The 19,826-nt window shown below is 34.3% G+C and overlaps 1 long non-coding RNA gene and 1 other non-coding gene across 2 annotated transcripts in view; both read left to right on the top strand.

Annotated features, from left to right (window-relative positions):
* LOC123613200 (uncharacterized) overlaps positions 1-19,826 on the top strand; it is a 124,264-nt gene that overhangs the window by 56,520 nt on the left and 47,918 nt on the right. The gene's annotated exons all lie outside the window — the stretch shown is intronic.
* LOC123613208 (U1 spliceosomal RNA) lies at positions 19,557-19,712 on the top strand. The gene has a single exon (XR_006720562.2). It is a non-coding gene; the product is annotated as a U1 spliceosomal RNA (small nuclear RNA).

The following is a 19,826-nucleotide window of genomic DNA, read 5'->3' as shown; positions in this document are numbered from 1 at the left end:
ATGCTTAGAATAGGTCAAGGAGTCTCAAGAAAGTTTATAGGACAGGAAGGGCAGTCTCAGTGAAAATGAGTATAAGGTATTGGTCATAAAAGCCTTTTTTCTAAGTTATTACAAATTAAATAAAAAGAGGTGTCCATAGCTGCCAAGATAATTATGTAACCAACGAGTGGCTTCTCATAATTCCAGACAATTTTGTGTTTAAACTAAAAAGAACAGTCAATAGAAATGCATTTTATTTTACTGTCCTTATGCTTATAACACTATATTTAAAAAAATAATGAATGATTAACTTCTGGAATTGCACAACTTGAGTCATGTACACTTGCAATACGTAGTATAAATAAAGAGATGTTATCTATGTGATTTTGGCAATTGTATTCTCAATGCAGAAATGTCCATTCATAATGTTGTGATGGACACATGAATTTCCCTAGACTCCCCTAGAATAAAGTACAATCAACTTTAAAAAAAAAATCGTTTTCTTCCTGTCTCACTAAGCTGATGTCAGAATCATTTTTTGGATGGCCGACAGGGTAATTTTTGATCTGGGTGGCTGACTTCCTTTTTCTTGAGGTCCAGACCACATACCACCTTCTCTGTCAAGCAGGCAGCTTGCACCAGCCCCAGTGACAGAGTAACATGAACCTTATTTTCCAATATCTAACCTTAGCGTTCTGTCACCCACCAGGGTACTCACTGGGTCAGCCCCTCAAATATCCAAACTTTTTGCCTCCATCTGACATTATGAGGTGACCTCACCTCATTTGTGGTGGCTCAGGTTTTTTGGACCCTAGAATTAGTGACTGTCAAAATCAAAACATAGACATCTGGCCCACATCAAAGGATAGGGCAGTGGGAAGGGAGGGAGCCAACAACAAGCAAGTGCACGTTCTTTTAAAAGACAATGTGTTTGAAATGATTATAATATATGCTAATAGGGATAAGAGGTATTGCATTTCTCCTTGCCTCAGTTAGAATTTTTCTCTCAATGTGATTTTACTTTTACAAGAAACAGGATAAAAAAAATCCTATGAAAATTAAGGTGTTTTATTCCTATAAAACACATTATATAGCAATCAAATCTTAGTTGACTATCACTGGTATAGTAAAATGGTCTTCAGTAATTACTTGGGCAGAAAATATAGGAATGAATGAAGTGAAATTTTTAAACTTAGTTTCTTAAGGTTATTCTTCTGTGATGATAACTATGAACTTTATATACAACTCCAGTGACACAAGCAGGCACTCACTCTCTCTCTTTTTTTTAAAAAACATGGTTTATGGCTAATTACATCAGAGATCCCAAACAGTCTTTTTTACATTTGCATTAATAAGGAGGGTCACATGATCACGTTGAAGTAGAAGTATACATCAAAGGTAGATTAAAGGTTGGTTAAGCATCAAACCATGTTCCATATGTAAATTTATAGCAATGATGTGCTGTAGAAAGATAGCTTACCCTCTATTTCTCTGCTACTAAATAAAATTAAAAATTCACAACTCTGGTTTATGGGATTTTAAATGAATTTGATCTCTCTTTTGGGCAGGGCAAATAAGTGTTTTGTGATGTATTATTTTATAAAAAAAAAAAAAAGACCATCGTTCTGGCTCATTTAATTTTGCGAGTGAATGATCTAAGATTAACTACAGACTAGTCAGTGCAGTTTAAAAGCTGAAAGCAATTTTCAGCCATAGATGGTAATGCCACATTCAGTCCACAACCGAATGACTCTAAATGACTAAGCTTCGAGGTCTTTGTATATGACCACAGGGCCTGATAAAGCCATAGGAACACAGTAAAAGCACAAAAATAGTTCCAATTTATTTGGTGCCATCACCTTAATGAGATTAATACAGACGTGTTCATGTGCCTAATTGGTGATTTTGTTTTAACTAGTAATGAAGGATTAAAACTTCAGGCAACAGGCTGCTTGCTGGAAAGAGGATTTGAGAGGAAAAAATATTTTAATTATAAAAAGAAAGCCTGTGAAACATACCACTGCAAAGTTCATAATAATTCTTTAAAAAAATGAACTGATTAAAATGTGTACCCTGGATTGTTCCTGCCATTTTGGGAGAAAGGTTGATTTTATGAGCTACCACATACTGCTTTTATTTACCAGTAGGCCCTTTGGCATACAAAAACATATAGAACTGTTACTTCTAGTGAAAAAGTGTTACAGCTGGAAAGCATTGGCCCTCAGGCTACTGCGGAATTTAGAGTATGTAGCATTTTATTCTAATTTATTTTTTAACGACTTACTACAACCGGATGACCTGTGGCTGGCTGTCCTGCGAAATCCACAGCATCCAAGTAAATCAGAGCGTCTTTGGAGGGACTTCACCTATGACTTGCAATGGGTTTTGCTCCCTTCAAAGTCTAGTTGTAACCATTTAAATGCTAACACTATTAAGCATGCTGCCAAAACACAAACACTCAGCCTAAGTCATTAAAATTTAATTATAAGGGGGCAGCTGAGCCCAGTTTGAGTTTTGAATCTGAAAAATCTTATTTAAAAAAACGAATAAAAGCAAAACTACTCAACCAAACCTATCAGCATCTGTCTATGCTGGCCCTGTAATTCAATAAAATTGCAGGTTTTATCAGAGTTCAACATATTTGGATTATTACTCATCTATCCTAACCGTAAAATGGGATGTTGTTTTACCTTGTCGTTGGTGGTACCGAGTTGTGTGACCTGTGCCTTGTATATCTGTGCCAGAATGTTAATTTTGTCTTACAGAACAAATAGTAAAATAAAGAAACTCTATCTCTCCACCACCAACTGAATAATACAATACTATCTAGGTTATTATTTCCCCCTCCACCCCTGAAACTTTGGCCAGTGCTAAGATGTCTTTTTGATGAGGGAAAAACCCCAGAAATGCAAGAATTTGGTCTTTAATGTTCTATTATGAACCACTTTAAAAGGACTCTGGGTAGTGATACAGCACACTGGAAGATGCTACCTTCCCAGAGAATGAAGACAGAAATATATTTTACATTTCTTGTCAGATTGAACTTTAAGACATTCTGACTGCTTTCTCTATAATTTAAACATCACAGCCAAAATGGCAACATGCTTTGTTCAGTTCCAGTTGTGTGGAGTTTTAGTGCTTCATTGATTCAGAGGAAGGCTGAGGCTGGCACCGGGAGCAGGGCGACAGAATCACACTCTCACTGCAGCATGTCAAGCCATTATATCTGGGACCAGAATGTCACCGTGGTCTCAATGGTTCGTCAGCTGAAGGATATGGTTAACAAATGTAAAACCAAACTTCAGAGGAGCTGGTTTTCTGTGCTAAGTGATCTGTATTCCCTCTGAATTTACTTTCCCCTAACCCCGTGAAATTAACAGTACTTTCTGACATTCGACCCCCTGACCTCACACATAATAAGAATTTAAAAAGCACCATGCATGAGTGTGTCTCTGTAATGCAAAACTGGAAAAAATGACCATGTCACCGTTTTATTATACAAAACCTTCTCAATCTCCATTGCATGCTTCATATATGAGTGCTCAGTTTAAAGTTATTATAAAGAAAAACACAATTTTAAGAGTCATAATTCACTGTTCGTGACTTTTATAGACAATAAATTGTAGCAAATACATATTGCTACCAAAAAGCTTTGTACTCCATTAATGCAGATATTTACCAAGATAAGTGTTAAAAATAGTCCGCTGGAAGACTCTGATGGTTCAAAGGAAGGGCCTTCCAGGGAGCCGGTTGCCAAGGGTGCAAGTGCATATGCACAATGTGTAGGTCTCAGGGTTTAAGAGGCAGAAGCAGGAAAGTGTTATGTGGAAATGATTTTGTGTTATCAGGCTCAGGGGATGACAGCATACAAGAGTAAGAACAAGGTGCTATGTGGCTTTTTCTTCACTGTGAAGTAAAGATTGGCAGCTGGAAGTAAGGCTTACAGACAGACCTGCACACAGGACCTCTTCACCTAGGACTCATAATCACTACTCAAAGGAAAACGCATTTACCAGGGAAAAGCGGCTGTAGCCATCAGAAGTGTGCTTAAAACACCACTTAAATATCACTTTATACGCTATTACTTGCAAACTGTGGCTTCGTATTAAATTATACTTGCATAGGCTTTTGCTTAGGTGCTGATAATGCTTTTGAGGTTGCATTGGTGAAGAAGAATTTAGGCTGCTTTACAAGGGACGTGACCAGAATATTCCACGCAGCTGACAGTGACAGGGTGAAAAATTGCAGAACTGTACTTTCTTTCCCCATATAGATTGTAATTTTAATTGTCATTGTGGCCCTTCTGTTTTAATTATGGGACTTCTTTGATATATACCAGGACATCGTATTGAATGAAAATATGGTGCTATAATAGTCTCTTTATAATTAATGACCACATGTAGATCTTGGTGCATAAAAGGGAAGGAATAAATGAACAATTTATTTAACTAGGTTTTGGATTTCTTTCTGTCTTCCAGTGAATATAAAATGATCCCAGGGCTTCTGATAATGTTTGAAATAAGAACTACACAGAATATCTAATAAAATTACTTTAGGCTGGATTACAAAACATATTATGTTTTGAAATCTTCTGCCTACAAATGATAAAATGTATCTATTTACCATATTATTCTTTTAACATTTTGTCTGAAACAAACAAAAATCATTTAAATCTATTTTATAAGCATATTTTAAATGTGTGCCTTCTTAGATTTTAGTTGTGGTATAATTAATTCTTACAGGTAAAATGAGGGTTCAGAAAAGAGATTTTGAAGCTTGATTTATCAAACTATAAAAAAAAAATCTCTTTGAACTTTTCCTTTCAAAATACAACAGATCTGTGCTGCATCTTTTCTCTGAAGGAAGAATAATTTTTCTCAGTTACTCCTACTAAGCAGAAACTGTTTTTCCACAAATCACAAATAAGTAGTCTCTTTATCAGCAATTTAAATCCCCTGAAAACTGTGAGGAGGAAACAGAAACTGCAGCAAAGGCTTTAACATTGTTCTCAAACTATCATATAACAAGCTTACCATGTAGAACACTGTGACATAAATACGCTGGGCTCATATACATTTCAAGAGAGCCAGACCTCCATGGATTTCTGGAAAGCAGACCTATTTGTCCCAGGTCTGTCACTGTAAAACGGGAAAATGCCCCCTGACAAGCTTCTGCTAATTTTATTGTGGCACAGAGTCCTGTGCACACATCCTCTACAGTATGACTGCAGTTCAATTGCACAGCACGATGAAATTGGATCGGCAGAGACAGGGACTACCCTGGGGTCAGCTGTGACCATGCCACTTCCATGTGATGTCTAGTTGGGGTGATGGTGTGTAAATAAACGCAGAGAATTGCAAATCTTGTCATGGCCACGCAGAACAGCTCAAGCATTTAAAGATGGTTGCCCGCAAACCTAACTGGAAGGTGGTTGCTCCGTGCGGTGGCTGAGGAAATACTCAATTCCTTGCCGGAGTCGTCTTCTTGACATATCTGAAAGTACTGACCCAGCATTATGTTGCTAAAGGGATTAATCACTAAATAGTTTTTCATTGTAGTGGAAAGTAAAGAAACAAGCTAATCATGTTTGAATATTGTGCTTTTAAAAGCTATTGTGCTGATACCAGTGGCAGTTTTTATTTATATTACCCACTTTGATTTATTTGTTTTTTTTTTCGAAATGAGGTGAAGCATCTTAATGTCTTGCTGTTTATTGAATTTAGCACATTAAAGTTCTATGAGTTCTTGTCATTACTATGAACTTTCCTAATGTTAGAAAATAAAATATTATAGAATTCACATTTTCTGCTTATGAATCTAATTTTATTTAAATACTACTTACAGTACTCATTAAAATATACTTAGGTTTTCCTACCTTCAACCCATAAGATGTATTTCGTACCAGTTTTGCATTTACGCATATCTGTTTTTCTGTTACTTTTCCCACATGACAATTACCTTTCATTACAAATTTATAAAATCATTTACATTTTAGCAGTTTAAATGTTTCTGCTGACATTTTGTAACTATTACCCTCTTCTAGAATGGCATATGTTCAGGCAGTTAATAAAAAATTAAATGGAATAGCACTAGACAAGGTGAAGCTTTGTATCAGAGTGTTCTCCACATTTCTGAAAATACCATCTTTGTGTTGCAAACTGTGAAGTGAGGTTAGGGCTGTGCCAATATGTGTATTTGTCACAACTGTCACAGAGACCGCAAACTAGCCAATCACACAGCCCTTAATTAGACAGTTATATTTTGCTTTTTAGAAATTGCCCTCATGTAAAATGGTGTCTTAGACTCAAGAAAGGTGCTGAGAGCTAAGAGGGCAAAGAATGCCAGCAGAAAAACACTTTGATTTTTTTTTTTGTAGAAGATTTATTAACTGCTGCATGATTTCTTAAATATAGTAATGAAATACGCAATATAAAAGAAATCATATAAATTTGGCAGGAACGAAAGGCAATGTAAAGATTATTAAAATAGCAATAGGCTGAATTAAACATTACCATGGTGTTGTATGTTTTCAAATGGATTTTGAAATTATAAATTAAAAAATCCACAAAATGAGCATTCAAATAGTGAAGAGATCATAGATGTCTTAAAAATCTTTATATTGGTTCACAGCTGTGACATTGGCTTTATTTGAAAAATCCGACTTGAATTATCTATTACTGAGGGTAAATTATAGATTTTGTCAAAGATTATTTATGCTTTTACATTTAAAAAAATTCTAGAAACATCTATATAGCATAATTTCATATACTTTTAGAAAATAAATTCATGGTTCTTCATTCCCAAAGTAAGTGTATTGAATACTTTGCTATATTTTAAAACAGGATTTTAACTTTTAGAATATACTTACACATAGTTATAAAGTTTCATGGAGAATTAAGCAGACAAAAATATATCAATAAAATTGTTCCTGTGCAGTTATTTTTATCTTTATATGCATTTTCCTTGTCTGTGAAAATGCACACTAATATACCCTTTTACTAATATTCTTTTCATACATTTTTGCATTTTTAAAATTGGAAAAATTACATTTATCTTTTAAGTAATAAATTATCAACACACTTGATAATGTTTGCCAGTAATATTGCCTTTGGATAAAAAATAGGATGAATTTTATAATCTCGCATAAAAGTAAAAGTAGATCAACATGATTTAAAGATACTGTAAACCTTATTATAATTTTTTTCTTTTGTGTGATTTCAGGGGTCTTAAGGTTTTTAAGCTAATTCCAACCAGAGAAGAAACACTTCAGGTTCCTGGAACCTGAGGGTGGGAAGTCCTAAAAATCCCAATAAATGAAAGCTGCACATCATAAAAAGCCCTTTTTAAGAAATTAATAATTTAGATGGAAGATTTAAATCTCCAGTTTAGATGGAAGAAATTTGGTTTATTTGTTTGTTTTTAAAAGTGGAAATTTCATGTGTTTTACGAGCAAAAAAATATAATTTGGGGTAACTTGCACGGTTCATCCCATCTTAAATCTTTATTCAATAGGCATATCACAGAAGTTTTAACAGTCATAGCAGATTAACCTTGCCTGTGCTTTTGGAGGCTAGTCATCTGATGAATTTACATGCAGCTGGATGAAAATGCTATTTGGAGAGAGATTGAGAGTTTATTTGATTAAATCCCTTTCTCCACTGCCTTGACCTCTTTCTTGTGAAATAATCAGAACTGTTTAGCAAGAATATTCAGGCATTAATAATGAATTGCTTTTGAGCCGGTTTCTTCTGCATGCAACAAACCCATTGGTGTCCTGGCTTTTTTCTTATTTCTTTTTAAAATAGCACTTTATTTAACGAACACTATGATCGGGAACAGTAAGAAACATATCTATGAGGAGTTTTGTTTTATAATTTGTAGGCTGTTTTGCTATTTGTAGTACTAATGGCTGTGCTTTCACCTTCCTCTTCTCCCAAAGACTGTCTCCCCACAATCTGTATAAAGGTGGGATACCTTAGGCAGAGCCAAATGCTTCAGTGTGATTGGTTGGCAGATACATGGTTTATCCTCACCAACTATGTGGATGGTTTTGAAAGTTCACAGAGTACTGTGATCTTGAATAGGGCCACTGTTCATGAGTCCATTGTTCCTGTACTTACATAATTTCCCCCATAGAGCCTTGGTTTCTAACAGTTTTGTTACTCAGTTTAATCAGTTCACAGTTATTTTTCTGAGTAATTATTAGATTTTTCATAGAATCTTTGATTTTTAGAATCTTTAGAGATCATCTAGTGTAAGCTATTTTTAAATTTTATTTATTTAGAGAAAGAAAATAATCTGCAAGGAGATTAAATTATGTCCCCATTTGGTACAGCTAGATTTGGGTTGACAACAAATTCACACTGGGCTAGGAAAAAGGAGGGCAAGGTACGGCTGTTTTCCTACTCCACCTGAAATATAGTTGAAAGACAAGATATTCTCATGTAAAAAGGTAATTAGCAACTAACGCTAGTTACAGTTGAGTGAAATAGGAACTTCTTACGTTTAATATTGAGAGGCAGAATTTACCTCCTTCGTATCTCCCTGGAGTATTATTGGATGAATCCCAGGCCTTGTTTGGCAATAAAACATTGGCCAGTGTCTGGAAGATAAAATAACTTTCAAGTGTAACTTTGAGATGAAGTAATAGAAGCAAGAGGAAATCTTTAATACGGTGCTGTCACTCCTGGCATATTTAATGCTCTTGACAGCTGAAGGTGGTGGATTTGCCATGTACATACCCTACTGTACTGTCACCCATTATAACGCTGCAGTAGCTTGTCTTTATACTAAATTGAGCTTCATTATAATTTGTTTCTTAATAACATGCACTTGACTGTAATATGTAAAATGCTTGGCTTTCATGAACAACTCTATGGAAAAGCTGTACAGTATCTCATTTGCATTTAGCAATTATGTTACATTTACAATATACTAAGCTGCTGAAATCTAATCTAACATCATAATTTAAAATAATAATTTCCAGGGCTTTACAAGTAGGATACAAGTCCAGATTACAATAACACATTGTACTATTTCTCTGTTGAGTAAAACAGAATTGGTTCATTATTTTTTCCCTCAAAAGTATGCAAGAAAGATTTAATTCTTTAATAACGAGAACAGCACTACACTGAGAGGGAAAAACCACTTAAATTGTTCATAGGTAGGTAAAATTTGTCTTTCTTGATCATAAATTAGTCATTTTGGGGGGATCTAATCTTATCGTTAATATGCTAAGTTTAGGGGAAAGGTTTTATGACACTCAAATTAACTGACAGCATTCCTGTTGTAAAGACCATATATCTGATTTTCAAAATGTCTATGTTTTTAATTATGAAATAATACATAATTCAAAAAGTCATATTTAAAAATAGTAGAAAACATATAAAATAAAATACAGTTGTATAGTGACATGTAAGTATATCTACTCTCAAACTTTTGTTATATTTTTTATGTTTGGGATTCTTTAAATATCACATAATGTTACAAAGTTGATGATTATTTGACCATATGCATTTGAGGGTAGGGATTTTAAAATATTGATATATACATGTTTGAAAATTTCTGAAAAATATAAAATCCATTTAACAAATATTTGAGCACCTATCATATGCAGTTCACTCTAGAGTACACGTCGGAAAACACAATCTTCTTGCCATCAACTATTTTATGATGTATATTGGGAGTAATATTTTTATGTATTAATTATAAGAATAGTCAGTGGCATAAAAGGATGAAAACCGCAGCACTTAAGGAAAGAAGTAGTATTTAATAGAGGATCAGAAAATGCTTCATGGGGAAAGTTTTATTTTAGATGAGGCTGAAGTTCAATTCAATTAAACCTAGGAAGCATTTATTATCATCAACCATATGATCTCTGCTCGGAGAGAGCTTATAATCTGGTTGCAATAAGGACACATTGGAAGGGACAACAGATTCTATCTGAGCTGTTAGGAAAATCCTCGTGAAAGAAGTCACATTTAACCAAGTTCTTAATTAAATGAGATGAATGGGGGAGGAGGAAGCAGTCTGCAATGAATGAAAAGTGTAAGAAAAGAAAATGTACTAGGGTGTGAAAGGGCATGTATCTTCTGAAAAGAGAAGACTTGCCAGTGTGGCTGCAGCAGGGTAAAGCAGAGTCCTGTGATAGCTGATGAAGTCAGAACGGGACTGAGCTTGAGCACCTTGGATGTCTGATCAGCCAAGTGACAACATCCGTCCTGATTTCTTTTCTTTTTTTCCCCTTTCACCTTTTTTCTTTTCTTCTTAATTTTTTTTCCTCTCTATTTCAGGAAGACAACCTTGACAGTTTTGCAAGAGCTCAGTTAGAGTGGGAAGAAAGAAAAACTGAGAAATTTCACTTTAGATTGAAGCAAAGTCAACTGCAAGAAATAGGCTGAGAGCAATCTTAACTTCTAAATACTATTATGTCCCTGACAATGTTCTTGCTTAACAATTTCTAGGACATTCCTTACTTGGTTTCCAATTCGTAAGACAATAATATGAAGAAGAGATCTTAAGTGAGAAATTTAGATGACAATCTTTGTAGCTAAGAAAATCAACACCTTTCTCTTCCCAAATTATGCAAATTAATTTTAGAGTAAATTAAATACCCAGCTTATTGCTCTGCCTTCTCTCTGCTTTAGTCCATGAACAGACCTTTATTTATTTATTTATTTTTAACTTTTTTTTAATTGAGTTATAGTCATTTTACAATGTTGTGACAAATTCTAGTGTAGAGCACAGTTTTTCAGTTATACATGAACATACATATATTCATTGTCACATTTTTTTTCTCTGTGAGCTACCATAAGATCTTGTGTATATTTCCCTGTGCTATACAGTATAATCTTGTTTATCTATTCTACATTTTGAAATCCCAGTCTGTCCCTTCCCACCCCCCAAGCAAACCTTTATTGAATAGGAAGCAAGTAACTTCTTTTTTAAGAGCTGTCTTAACTCTTTGGCTCTATCTACGTAATACTAAACAAACTAGATGCCATGTATCACATGCTATCAGTTTTCTGTATGTCAGTCAGGAGAAACCATAGCAAATAAAATTAATTTTATTTGTGTTTATATGTTTTAAAAAACAAATTTTTTGTTTTTTTCTTTTGCAAATAAACTTTTACTTAGAAACTAAAACCAATAAAAATACACCAAAATTTAAAAATATTTAAAAGAATGATATCCACCCTGAATATACTTCATGTTTATACCAGTTGCAAATATTTCTAATTTAAAGCAATGTCTTCATATTACTCAGAAAATCTATGTAGCATAATTAATCATTAACTAGATGAAGTGGTGACTCTAGAACAATCATATTGGGAAGCACTGTGTTTTAACTGTTTATTATTCCATGTTGCTCAACTCTGTGTAAAAAATGTTTTATCCTTACTTTGGGTAGTCTGCAAGAGTACAATGCTGGGAGGATGTATTCCCAGGAACTAATGTAAATCAAAAAATGAAAGAAATAAACAAAAACGTATACATTACCAACAATGTCAATTTATTTCCTATTTCTAAATAATAACAAATTGGCTTTGAATTTGACTAAATTCTAATAAAGGCTAAAATTATAGAAATACTAACATCAGCAACAAAATAGCTAATCTGACTAATGATGGGCTAAATCAAACTTTCTAACCCTCAAAATATTTAGAAATTTTAGAATGTTTAGAGGAATGCTTTATCTATATTGTGTACAACCAGGATATACTTGGCATGACATATTAGTACATTGCTTTATCTAAAAACTAGACTCTGACTATATGCTAGAAGTTTAATTGACTATTATTTTTCTAAAAATCAAAAACAAAAGTTTAAAAAAAGCTCCATTGTCTTAATCAATCAGCCTTTCTAATGTCATACAATCTACTGGATTAGCATAGTCTTCACACTGAATAACCAGATCCCTCCAGCCAAAGTTGAAAGTTCAAATCCAGTTCCATGTATTTCACTTTGTGATAAAAGGTATGCAACATAGGAGGTACCTCTCTTGTAGAGAGAGGTTAGGGGACTGGAATCAACACCAAAGATAAGGTCCATATTTTGAAACTGAGTTTGCCTATGGAAAGACGCCACATAAACAAGCATGTAAATTCATTACTTTAGAGCTCTCTCCTCATTTTTCTTAAAAAGCCTTCATTATGCAGAGCAAAACAGGTCAGATGTCTACTGATCAGTATATCCTCTTACTATGGCGAAACTTTGATTGGAGCACAGTGGACTGCATCCTTAGCCTATGGTTCCTTCTCATTTCCATTTCATTCATTGGTTTCCTCATAATTCTTGAAGCTTCTCTCCCAGATTTTCTGTGCTTTCCTTAGGACAATAACCTCATCCCACAATGAAAGGAGGTGAAATCTGCTGATCTTTGTCATAGGTTGGTCATGGGACCTGGTCAAGGAAGAAGGAGTAAGGAAGAAAGAGAAATCCAAGATAATTCTGAGTGAGGGGGATGATGGTGGTGCTATTAATACAATTAGATAATAAGGAAAAGAGCAAGAAAGTGAAAGAGAGAAGTGAAGAAAGTAGTGAAGAAACTAGTCTCCTTTGAAATTTATGACTAGATGGTTTGCTGACCTTCATGAGAGGACTTTGGCCCAGTGGTGGGAAACAATCCACGTTTCAGGAGAGTGAAAATTGGTGGCTAGTGAGATGGGCAGCAGAGATGAGAGAACAATTTTAAATATTTAGCAACAAAGGGAAAACCAAAGATAAGATTATGTCTTGAAATGAAAAAGGGAAAAATCTTTTCTAGGGCAGAGAAATCATGCCTGGGGAGACATGCTCTAGAAAAGCAAAGGACAAGCAAGTTCAAATGAAAGAAGCATCACATTCTTGAGTAAAAACAGGGAGAGAAAGCAAGGGACAAAAGTTGAGGTGCTGAAGTGGAAGGGGGTGCTCACAGCAGATAACTTCTCATGAAATAGTAGCCACGGCAGTTTGCAAGAGTAAGTGGGCTATTCTCTTGACCAAGGTAGAGACTATTTCACAGTTACAACTGGGAAAAATAATGAAATCACATGCACACACACACACACACACACAAAATGTAAAAACAATCTTGAGAAATAATGAGAGCCTGGCTATGGTTTAGCAGAGTTATTTTCCATGTGTACTTCCAGAATACCCTAACTATTAGAGTAGGGTCTCAATTTCTAACTGTTTTCTCCATTTCTGGATGTTTATTCCCATAACAAAATTTTAAACATTGTGTTAGGATTAATGTGTTTGAAGCCATCCTGTGCCAACTTTGTAAAATTTTTCCTTATGATAAACTGAAACCTTCCTCTCTGTACTTCTGGTGCTAATCGGTGAGAAAAACCCTACTCCCTCATTAAGAGTCTTTGTCAAATACTATTGCATCCTTCTTTGCTCTCAAGACTCTAGCCTAAACACTTTCTTTTGTTAAATAATTTCTAATATTATTGAATTTTTTTCATTTTCAATGAGAGAACAATACATGTTACTTTGCCTGAGAACTGCACATACATTTAGAAATAACTCTTAGCTCAAATAATATAAATTATTACAAATAAAGACCTATTGCTTGATTTACTTTCTGTATTGTAATAGTTTATATAAAAATTGTTTTGTTTGGATGGAACTCTATTCAGTCAATTTAGATGAATCCATCCTAGTGTTTCCAAAGATATGATGTCATGAAGATAAGAGAGGCAAGGAATCCGGAATAAGATTTATTAAAGACCTTTAGAAAAACATCAAATATTTTTATTATTTGGAATTTTTATTCTTGATATTAGGATGAAATGGAATATATATTAATCCCTTAATAGTTAATTTCTCCCTGGGGTAGGGTTGGTTTGTTTTAGAAGTGGGTATTTACTGTTCTGATTGCATTTTTCCAGAAGATTAGAAAATTACTTTTTTTGTTTGATATCCTAGCTTTATTAGCTTTTTCCCTAATTTTGTAGAATAAGTCCACATGTTTATGAGCATTTCTTATGTTGTGAGTGCCTATATTCATTAAAAAGAAAATACTCATTTATACTCCTCATACTAACTCTAGAAAAAATTAATTCAGTTAAAAATATAATAATGTTATTACACATAGATTGATCTCTTTATTGACCACAATTTAGTTATTGATATACATGATAAAATGTGGGAACATTCTAATAAGTTATAGGACTTTTATTTTTGAAATTTAATGTAACTCAAAAAATAACCTTCAGAGAATGCAAATAAAAGTATGCATGTACAAATTCTGTGTATAATATTAGCTTTTAAATCATTGCAACTGGCCTAGAAATGTTGGTAGAACTACAAAGCTATCTACTGGTTGAGTCAATAAAATAGTTTATACCCAGTATTCAGTCCATTTTCTACATTAAAGCTAGTCTAAATATTAATGAAAATTGCAACAGAGAGAATTGCATTAGTTTCTGACAAGATTATAGACTGCAAAAGGAAATTTACAATCACTTGTCATAGCCTAGGCCAATTCAGAATCCAGATCCCCTCTGTCTTGTCAAGGGTTTTACCTTAGGCCATATATACCCTTCCCACCTGCCACATGTGCAGTAGGAATCTTCAGGACAGATTTATTAATCCTTCAAAGGCTTCCACACTGGTAGAGTCTACACTGATTATCTAAAATGTTCAGAACAGTTTGAAAAAAATTAACCATTACCAGAGTGAATTTCCCTTCCTTTCATTCCCCATCCCAACTAGGGAGCAGGAGTGAGTGGAGAATCCAATCTTTTAAGCTTCCCCATTCAAAACAAATTAAACTTGTATATTCAGATAATTTAAGCTGGTTCTAGAAAAGTAGTATTAGGGTTGTGATGTACTTTTTGTTTCAGAAATACAAACCTGATCTGAATTTTTCTCTTTAGGGTACTGGGAATGTAATGCATATTTAATTGTCTATGATTAATTTTAAATAATGTGTTATTTCAATTCCAGTCATCCATTCAACTTACATTCTCTTCTATTTTCAGCTTTATCTCTGTATTTCTTCCCCGCTTTTCTGATCAATGGTCTTTTTGAATATATCCTACCCAAAATTAAGATTCATAAATTCTACACAGCAGTAGCAACTGGAGTTTCACTTATATTTGTTAGAAGTGTTAATGAAAAAGTTATTAATTCTTTCAATTGAGAATTGATACTGCTTAAAATGACCCATGATACACTTACTGTATGCTAAGGTTTCCCCTAAATTTGTTGTATGAATAGTTGCTTTAATTCTCTGAAGAACCCTATACAGTATTGTTATTATCATTATTCCAATTTTACAGATGGGAATTGTGGCACAGAGAGCATTAGTAACTTCCTCAATATCAAAGAGCTGGTTGATGCGTCGTAAAGACAGAAATTTTAAGTCGTGTAGCTCCTAGTTACCACGCTCTTAACCATAGACATTACTGAATTTCCATAAGGTAGGAGTTTCTGGGTACAGGGCCAAAACTTTATTCCCAAATCAAGCCAATTATTCTATTTTTTTGGTAAAATTCATTTTTATACATAGTGGTTATAGAATATGAAATTTTGATAAGTCTGTTAGAGGAAGATTATCAAATTTGAAGCCAGGTAAAATGGGTTTGAGGTCTCATTTTTGAAATTAGCTTGTTGTATGGCTAATCTGAATATTTTTCTTAATTTCTCTAACCAATTACTTAACTAGTATGAGGATTAAAATAGTGACATATCAAAGTGACCAGCACAAAACCTGGTTCAAAGTAGATTTTCCTCCATTTTTCCTACTAGAAGAAGGAAATGATTTATTTTCCTTTTTCTCTGTTATTTCATATGGGTGTAGCCTGAAGAAGTAAAGGATTAATATTCTTTGGTCTAAGATTGAAAAGACCTGGGCATTTTGTACACTGATTTGCAGTATTTAAGCATTTAAGCGTGCTATTTTTCTGTTTATGAATTAATTAGCTGTGTCACAATAGAGGCACTCTCTCCCCTCTGCTCCACGGAGTTTTACTCTGCCTTCTGATGAATGAACATTGTATTTTAAAGATTTCACTAGAGCCACACATGAGGGAGGGAGAAACACTCTCTACTATTCCACAAACAGCCACTACTTGACACATCATATTTTCTCAAAGTGTTTTCTTCCTTTGTGGGGAATGTAAGTAGCCAGTTCAAGGTCCATGTGCTCAGTGAAATGCTTAATTAAACTCATTTAAACCTGGAGAGTATGTCTATTGATAAAACACTCTTGTGAATATTTCATTGAAACCTGGATTACCTTTTTTATTAACTCATTTCCCTTTTCAGACATACCATACCTTTCAGGTTTCAAGGAAACCTATGGAGCTTTTGAAAACAGAGAAGAGTCCTATTGAGCACTGAGAGTACATTTTGAGCATTAGTATATGTGGTCAGTATGAAGGAGTATAATATCTGCTGTTTATCTGGGCTTTGCTTCTTGTGTTGATTTGAGGAACCAAGGCAGTGGTACAACCTGCTGAATGTTATTAACAATAAGCCTCAGTAAAAGAAAGGTATTTGGTATCTCATTAATATTACAGAACATTCAGGTAAAGCTGAACTTACTGACAGTAAAAATAGGTAAATGGAAAGAATACTAACTACTATATATAAAATAGATAAACAGCAAGTTTCTACTGTATAGCATAGGGAACTATACTCAATATCTTGTAGTAACCTATAACGAAAAAGAATATGAAAACGAATATATGTATGTGTATGTATGACTGAAGTATTATGCTGTACACCAATGACACAACATTGTGAACTGACTATACTTCAATTAAAAAAACCCATAAAACCCAAAAGGAGAAAACAATACAAAAGAAAGAATAAATCAGTTAAAAGGAGAATGATTTTTAATACTTTCTAAAGTATCGGTCAAACAGGAAATGTGTCTGGAATGGAAATGTTGCTTAGCTAAACCTGTGTTATATTGCCCTGAAGTTACTCAAGTGCATGTACACACTTTGGAAGTATTTGAATTGTTTGTTAAATTCAGGTTAGTTACGGGTTAAAAAATGTGACTCTCAGCACGAGATACTAGCAAGACCCAGGAAGAAGGCAAATACAACATTTACCTCATATGGAGTTTTTATCGTTTCTCTTTTTTATCACCTATATAAGTTTCAAAACAAGTTCAAAATCACTGAAATGATTCAAACAATATATACAATTGGCAATATATACAATTCCAATATATACATTGGAAAAATGAGCAAATGAAAATTAAAATAAACCTGGAGATTCTTTCCTTTTCAGACAAATTTACATGCCACTAATTCAATACTTAGGGCTGATGCCCGGACAGATTTTAAGAGTCTAATGGCATTATCAGTTATTTACTGTAACCATGTTTGGGTTTGCTTTGTATAAAACAAATCCCCAAAATAGCTCCTTTGAAATCTAAAGTTCACTACCATTTATGCTACAGGAAAATGAGTTGTTTTTAGCCAGTATCTTTTCCCTCATATTTTATTTTACATTTCATTCACCCAGTTTCACTGTCTGGGTGATGATCATCTGTGTAATATATGTTAGGAATTTTCACTTGAAGGACCATGTATCTTTAAATGTCTTCTCTTTATTCGTCCTGGTTCTAACACATGTAATTTCCCCTTTAATTTGACATCATTTAACGGCACATTACACGTCAATGATGTGATCTGTGAATATTTACAATGTTCATGTCATTTTTATTTTCTAATCCAATTTAAGTAGCTCTGCTTTTTATGACATCATGAATTCTTCAGTCTTTTTGGTCTTTTTGGGACTAATTATTCCATTAGTTCCTTTGAACTAGCTCTGTGTTGTCAGTCATTTCTTCCCTTTTGATCATAAGACCTTTGCTGCCCTCCTTTGCATGTACAATCAGTTCTAGGTCTATGCAACCAAGCTAAGAAGCAAGCACCATGTCCTCATCCTTGCAGACTGCTATTCCCAGGCATTTCTGTCCCAAAGGCACTTTGCAGGTAAATCTTCCTATTGTAAAACCATGGCTTCTAAAGTTCTTACCTACTGAAAACAAATTAAGATACATTTTAAAAATATTTTTATAATAATAATAATAAATATTTGATATATAAGGTACTTCTATTTGCTAAGACAGAGATTTAAAGGAAGCAATGAGTATAAACACTAACCAGAAAAAAAAGCAGGCTGAATTTCACTTGTCGCAATATTGCATGACACCTTGTCTATGTTTATTGTTTAATGCTGGTTTGGGCACAATAGCAAAATTCCTTAGATTCAACTTTTGGAAAAAAAAACAAGTCTTTTCTGGTACTTTCCATATCCATTTGCCTGCTAACGTATATGAACGTTTATATATGTGATTAATTTTAAACAGCATAAAGGCAAAAGAAAATTTGGAGTGATTTAAGCATGACTTTGTCTTTAACCCTCTTGTTTACTAGGAACTTTGAACATTTCCTCTGTGATGCTCAGGAGCTCTGCTGTCTGTTGCTGCCCTCTGTAGTGGTGACGAAGGGAGCACAAGAACAGCTTTGTTAAATGCAGTGGAGCTGGACTAAAATGTTCTCCAGAATGCAAATGCAGCCTATTTGAGAGTCACATATTCTCTGAAAATAAAAAGCCAATAGGAGTATTTTTGCATTTCAAGTGTTCCTCTGCAGGTACTAGACACTAAGGACATAACCTAATTGCCTTTTTAGGTATCATGTTTAAATATTGTAATGTGATTACTTTAGTCTAGTAAAAAGTACCACCAAGAATATTTACAGATCAACTAAAATTAAAACAGTATACTTGAAAAGTAGATTTATGATTTAAGATTTCAGGTTGGCTGGCAATGGCTAAGAATGGGCCAGAATTTCTGCCTTTATAAGCCCAAACTATCTTACATGAAGTCATGAATTCGCCATGAGTCTGTTTCTTTATTAATCAAATGGAGATAATTATTGCAAAGCTGAATTCTTACAAGGAATGTGGTTTGTAAACTACCAAGCTCTACCCCAATAGCAAGTGTTTTTATTTCCTTATCAGATTTAGTCTGATTTAACTATGAAATAGTTAAAATCTCTTCCGCCCTTCTCATTCTATTCCTAAACATTGTTCCCACTTCCCCTTCTTCTGGGAATGGGGTTAGAGAGAATTAGTCGAAGTGACAGGCAGTTGCTGAACTCAAGAGGAACTTAATAGGACCTGGGTAGCGTCTAGGGAGAGACAACAGAAATGTGCCCTCTTGAAAAGAAGGTTGGCTGAAGCTAGACAGGGCTTAGGGTGCTAGCTAAGTGGCTAGGGGCTGAGGGCAAGGGATTCTTGGCAGAAAAACTCAGACCCAAGCCCTACTATAAAAATAAGACCATCTTTCAAGGGTTAGGGTTAGATGAGATTACGGCAGCCCTTTGAAATCACAGCTAATTTTGGATGGTGTCTCTTTCACAATTCTTTTATATTATAAAGTCTGCAGATATGAGTGTGTGGACCAGCTTCACCATTTACTGACTGCATGGCCATCCCATGGCCAGATTCTTCCATTTCTCTGAGCCTCAGTTTCCTCACTTGTAAAATTGGGGATAATCGTGAAATAATATTGCTAAAACTCCTGATCTAATGTCTATTATTGAAAATAGTAGGTATTTGTACTTACCTGGCAGGGGAGATACCATGATCATGAAGATAGTTTTCCCAGGGCAAGGTTTATCGATTGCATTCTGGATGTGCTGACCCCTGCAGTTTCCCCAAATGTGGGACATGCAACTGCATAATTTGTGGTAGTGGGGACTACATTTGTACTAAAAAAATAGTTGGTATTTAATAAGTTACTTGACTCTAATCCTGGTGAGGATGAACAGGAAATGGATAGGTCATCCTGCAAGTAACATCAATAATTTTATTTAAGAGGGGCCAAA

This window comes from Camelus bactrianus, chromosome 5 (genome assembly GCF_048773025.1).
Source record: "Camelus bactrianus isolate YW-2024 breed Bactrian camel chromosome 5, ASM4877302v1, whole genome shotgun sequence".
Lineage (NCBI taxonomy): Eukaryota > Metazoa > Chordata > Mammalia > Artiodactyla > Camelidae > Camelus > Camelus bactrianus.
The sequence above is the reverse complement of the archived record's forward strand: the minus strand, read 5'-3'. Positions and strand labels throughout refer to the sequence as shown.